Raw genomic sequence first — 7028 nt, 5'->3', positions numbered from 1 at the left:
CAGTGATGTTTTGGGGCTGTCGCTGGGCAACACAGACTTTCAACTCCCTCCAAAGATTTTCTATGGGGGTTGAGATCTGGAGACTGGCTAGGCCACTCCAGGACCTTGAAATGCTTCTACGAAGCCACTCCTTCGTTGCCCGGGCGGTGTGTTTGGGATCATTGTCATGCTGAAAGACCCAGCCACGTTTCATCTTCAATGCCCTTGCTGATGGAAGGAGGTTTTCACTCAAAATCTCACAATACATGGCCCCCATTCATTCTTTCCTTTACACGGATCAGTCGTCCTGGTCCCTTTGCAGAAAAACAGCCCCAAAGCATGATGTTTCCACCCCCCATGCTTCACAGTAGGTATGGTGTTCTTTGGATGCAACTCAGCATTCTTTGTCCTCCAAACACGACGAGTTGAGTTTTTACCAAAACGTTCTATTTTGGTTTCATCTGACCATATGACATTCTCCCAATCCTCTTCCTGGATCATCCAAATGCACTCTAGCAAACTTCAGACGGGCCTGGACATGTACTGGCTTAAGCAGGGGGACACGTCTGGCACTGCAGGATTTGAGTCTCTGGCAGCGTAGTGTGTTACTGATGGTAGGCTTTGTTACTTTGGTCCCAGCTCTCTGCAGGTCATTCACTAGGTCCCCCGTGTGGTTCTTGTGATCATTTTGACCCCACGGGGTGAGATCTTGCGTGGAGCCCCAGATCGAGGGGAGATTATCAGTGGTCTTGTATGTCTTCCATTTCCTAATAATTGCTCCCACAGTTGATTTCTTCAAACCAAGCTGCTTACCTATTGCAGATTCAGTCTTCCCAGCCTGGTGCAGGTCTACAATTTTGTTTCTGGTGTCCTTTGACAGCTCTTTGGTCTTGGCCATAGTGGAGTTTGGAGTGTGACTGTTTGAGGTTGTGGACAGGTGTCTTTTATACTGATAACAAGTTCAAACAGGTGCCATTAATACAGGTAACAGTGGAGGACAGAGGAGCCTCTTAAAGAATAAGCTACAGGTCTGTGAGAGCCAGAAATCTTGCTTGTTTGTAGGTGACCAAATACTTATTTTCCACCATAATTTGCAAATAAATTCATAAAAAATCCTACAATGTGATTTTCTGGAGAAAAAAAATCTCAATTTGTCTGTCATAGTTGACGTGTACCTATGATGAAAATTACAGGCCTCTCTCATCTTTTTAAGTGGGAGAACTTGCACAATTGGTGGCTTACTAAATACTTTTTTCCCCACTGTATTTAGATAGCTTTCTTTCATTGATCCCTAATATTCTGAACCTGCTCTCTCGATATATATATTGATTTTTTGAATAAAAAAAAAACCTTTATTTAACTAGGCAAGTCAGTTAAGAACAAATTCTTATTTACAATGACGGCCTACCAAAAGGCAAAAGGCCTCCTGCGGGACGGGGACGGGGGCTGGGATAAAAAAAAATATATATATATAAATATAGGACAAACACACATCACAACAAGAGAGGCACACAACACTACATAAAGAGAGACGCCACAACACTACATAAAGAGAGATGCCACAACACTACATAAAGAGAGACGCCACAACACTACATAAAGAGAGATGCCACAACACTACATAAAGAGAGACACCACAACACTACATAAAGAGAGACACCACAACACTACATAAAGAGACACCACAACACTACATAAAGAGAGACGCCACAACACTACATAAAGAGAGACACCACAACACTACATAAAGAGAGTCACCACAACACTGCATAAAGAGAGACACCACAACACTACATAAAGAGAGACGCACAACACTACATAAAGAGAGACGCCTACAACACTACATAAAAGAGAGACGCCACAACACTACATAAAGAGAGACACCACAACACTACATAAAGAGAGACGCCACAACACTACATAAAGAGAGACACCACAACACTGCATAAAGAGAGACACCCACAACACTACATAAAGAGAGACGCCACAACACTACATAAAGAGAGTCACCACAACACTGCATAAAGAGAGACACCACAACACTCACATAAAGAGAGACGCCACAACACTACATAAAGAGAGACGCCACAACACTACATAAAGAGAGACGCCACAACACTACACTAAAGAGAGACACCACAACACTACATAAAGAGAGACGCCCACAACACTACATAAAGAGAGACACCACAACACTGCATAAAGAGAGACACCACAACACTACATAAAGAGAGACGCCACAACACTACATAAAGAGAGACACCACAACACTACATAAAGAGAGACGCCACAACACTACATAAAGAGAGACCTAAGACAACACTACATAAAGAGAGACGCCACAACACTACATAAAGAGAGACGCCACAACACTACATAAAGAGAGACGCCACAACACTACATAAAGAGAGACACCACAACACTGCATAAAGAGAGACACCACAACACTACATAAAGAGAGACGCCACAACACTACATAAAGAGAGACACCACAACACTACATAAAGAGAGACGCCACAACACTACATAAAGAGAGACCTAAGACAACACTACATAAAGAGAGACACCACAACACTACATAAAGAGAGACGCTACAACACTACATAAAGAGAGACGCCACAACACTACATAAAGAGAGACACCACAACACTACATAAAGAGAGACGCCACAACACTACATAAAGAGAGTCACCACAACACTGCATAAAGAGAGACACCACAACACTACATAAAGAGAGACACCACAACACTACATAAAGAGAGACACCACAACACTACATAAAGAGAGACACCACAACACTACATAAAGAGAGACACCACAACACTACATAAAGAGAGACACCACAACACTACATAAAGAGAGACACCACAACACTACATAAAGAGAGACACCACAACACTACATAAAGAGAGACACCACAACACTACTAAGAGACACCACAACACTACATAAAGAGAGACACCACAACACTACATAAAGAGAGACACCACAACACTACATAAAGAGAGACGCCACAACACTACATAAAGAGAGACACCACAACACTACATAAAGAGAGACACCACTACACTACATAAAGAGAGACACCACAACACTACATAAAGAGAGACACCACAACACTACATAAAGAGAGACGCCACAACACTACATAAAGAGAGACACCACAACACTACATAAAGAGAGACGCCACAACACTACATAAAGAGAGACACCACAACACTACATAAAGAGAGACGCCACAACACTACATAAAGAGAGACGCCACAACACTACATAAAGAGAGACACCACAACACTACATAAAGAGAGACGCCACAACACTACATAAAGAGAGACGCCACAACACTACATAAAGAGAGACGCCACAACACTACATAAAGAGAGACACCACAACACTACATAAAGAGAGACACCACAACACTACATAAAGAGAGACACCACAACACTACATAAAGAGAGACACCACAACACTACATAAAGAGAGACACCACAACACTACATAAAGAGAGACGCCACAACACTACATAAAGAGAGACGCCACAACACTACATAAAGAGAGACGCCACAACACTACATAAAGAGAGACACCACAACACTACATAAAGAGAGACACCACAACACTACATAAAGAGAGACACCACAACACTACATAAAGAGAGAGACACCACAACACTACATAAAGAGAGACATCACAACACTACATAAAGAGAGACACCACAACACTCACATAAAGAGAGACACCACAACACTACATAAAGAGAGACACCACAACACTACATAAAGAGAGACACCACAACACTACATAAAGAGAGACACCACAACACTACATAAAGAGAGACACCACAACACTACATAAAGAGAGACACCACAACACTACATAAAGAGAGACACCACAACACTACATAAAGAGAGACACCACAACACTACATAAAGAGAGACACCACAATACTACATAAAGAGAGACGCCACAACACTACATAAAGAGAGACGCCACAACACTACATAAAGAGAGACACCACAACACTACATAAAGAGAGACACCACAACACTACATAAAGAGAGACACCACAACACTACATAAAGAGAGACACCACAACACTACATAAAGAGAGACACCACAACACTACATAAAGAGAGACACCACAACACTACATAAAGAGAGACACCACAACACTACATAAAGAGAGACACCACAACACTACATAAAGAGAGACACCACAACACTACATAAAGAGAGACACCACAACACTACATAAAGAGAGACGCCACAACACTACATAAAGAGAGACACCACAACACTACATAAAGAGAGACACCACTACACTACATAAAGAGAGACACCACAACACTACATAAAGAGAGACACCACAACACTACATAAAGAGAGAGACGCCACAACACTACATAAAGAGAGACACCACAACACTACATAAAGAGAGACGCCACAACACTACATAAAGAGAGACACCACAACACTACATAAAGAGAGACGCCACAACACTACATAAAGAGAGACACCACAACACTACATAAAGAGACACCACAACACTACATAAAGAGAGACGCCTACAACAATACATAAAGAGAGACACCACAACACTACATAAAGAGAGACACCACAACACTACATAAAGAGAGACGCCACAACACTACATAAAGAGAGACGCCACAACACTACATAAAGAGAGACACCACAACAATACATAAAGAGACACCACAACACTACATAAAGAGAGACGCCACAACACTACATAAAGAGAGACACCACAACACTACATAAAGAGAGAACACCACAACACTACATAAAGAGAGACACCACAACACTACATAAAGAGAGACACCACAACACTACATAAAGAGACACCACAACACTACATAAAGAGAGACGCCACAACAATACATAAAGAGAGACACCACAACACTACATAAAGAGAGACACCACAACACTACATAAAGAGAGACACCACAACACTACATAAAGAGAGACGCCTACAACACTACATAAAGAGAGACACCACAACACTACATAAAGAGAGACACCACAACACTACATAAAGAGAGACACCAACACTACATAAAGAGAGACACCACAACACTACATAAAGAGACACCACAACACTACATAAAGAGAGACACCACAACACTACATAAAGAGAGACGCCACAACACTACATAAAGAGACACCACAACACTACATAAAGAGAGACACCACAACACTACATAAAGAGAGACACCACAACACTACATAAAGAGACACCACAACACTACATAAAGAGAGACACCACAACACTACATAAAGAGACACCACAACACTACATAAAGAGAGACACCACAACACTACATAAAGAGAGACACCACAACACTACATAAAGAGAGACACCACAACACTACATAAAGAGACACCACAACACTACATAAAGAGAGACACCACAACACTACATAAAGAGAGACACCACAACACTACATAAAGAGACACCACAACACTACATAAAGAGAGACACCACAACACTACATAAAGAGACACCACAACACTACATAAAGAGAGACACCACAACACTACATAAAGAGAGACACCACAACACTACATAAAGAGAGACACCACAACACTACATAAAGAGAGACACCACAACACTACATAAAGAGAGACACCACAACACTACATAAAGAGACACCACAACACTACATAAAGAGAGACACCACAACACTACATAAAGAGAGACACCACAACACTACATAAAGAGAGACACCACAACACTACATAAAGAGAGACGCCACAATACTACATAAAGAGAGACACCACAACACTACATAAAAGAGAGACACCACAACACTACATAAAGAGAGACACCACAACACTACATAGAGAGACACCACAACACTACATAAAGAGAGACGCCACAACACTACATAAAGAGAGACACCACAACACTACATAAAGAGAGACACCACAACACTACATAAAGAGAGACACCACAACACTACATAAAGAGAGACACCACAACACTACATAAAGAGACACCACAACACTACATAAAGAGAGACACCACAACACTACATAAAGAGAGACACCACAACACTACATAAAGAGAGACACCACAACACTACATAAAGAGAGACACCACAACACTACATAAAAGAGACACCACAACACTACATAAAGAGAGACGCCACAACACTACATAAAGAGAGACAACACAACACTACATAAAGAGAGACGCCACAACACTACATAAAGAGAGACGCCACAACACTACATAAAGAGAGACACCACAACACTACATAAAGAGAGACAACACAACACTACATAAAGAGAGACACCACAACACTACATAAAGAGAGACACCACAACACTACATAAAGAGAGACAACACAACACTACATAAAGAGAGACGCCACAACACTACATAAAGAGAGACGCCACAACACTACATAAAGAGAGACACCACAACACTACATAAAGAGAGACAACACAACACTACATAAAGAGAGACACCACAACACTACATAAAGAGAGACGCCACAACACTACATAAAGAGAGACACCACAACACTACATAAAGAGAGACGTCCACAACACTACATAAAGAGAGACGCCACAACACTACATAAAGAGAGACACCCACAACACTACATAAAGAGAGACACCACAACACTACATAAAGAGAGACGCCACAACACTACATAAAGAGAGACACCACAACACTACATAAAGAGAGACACCACAACACTACATAAAGAGAGACGCCACAACACTACATAAAGAGAGACACCACAACACTACATAAAGAGAGACACCACAACCCTACATAAAGAGAGACACCACAACACTACATAAAGAGAGACGCACAACACTACATAAAAGAGAGACACCACAACACTACATAAAGAGAGACACCACAACACTACATAAAGAGAGACGCCACAACACTACATAAAGAGAGACACCACAACACTACATAAAGAGAGACACCACAACACTACATAAAGAGAGACACCACAACACTACATAAAGAGAGACACCACAACACTACATAAAGAGAGACGCCACA

This window comes from Coregonus clupeaformis, unplaced genomic scaffold, assembly GCF_020615455.1.
Source record: "Coregonus clupeaformis isolate EN_2021a unplaced genomic scaffold, ASM2061545v1 scaf1070, whole genome shotgun sequence".
Lineage (NCBI taxonomy): Eukaryota > Metazoa > Chordata > Actinopteri > Salmoniformes > Salmonidae > Coregonus > Coregonus clupeaformis.
The sequence above is the reverse complement of the archived record's forward strand: the minus strand, read 5'-3'. Positions refer to the sequence as shown.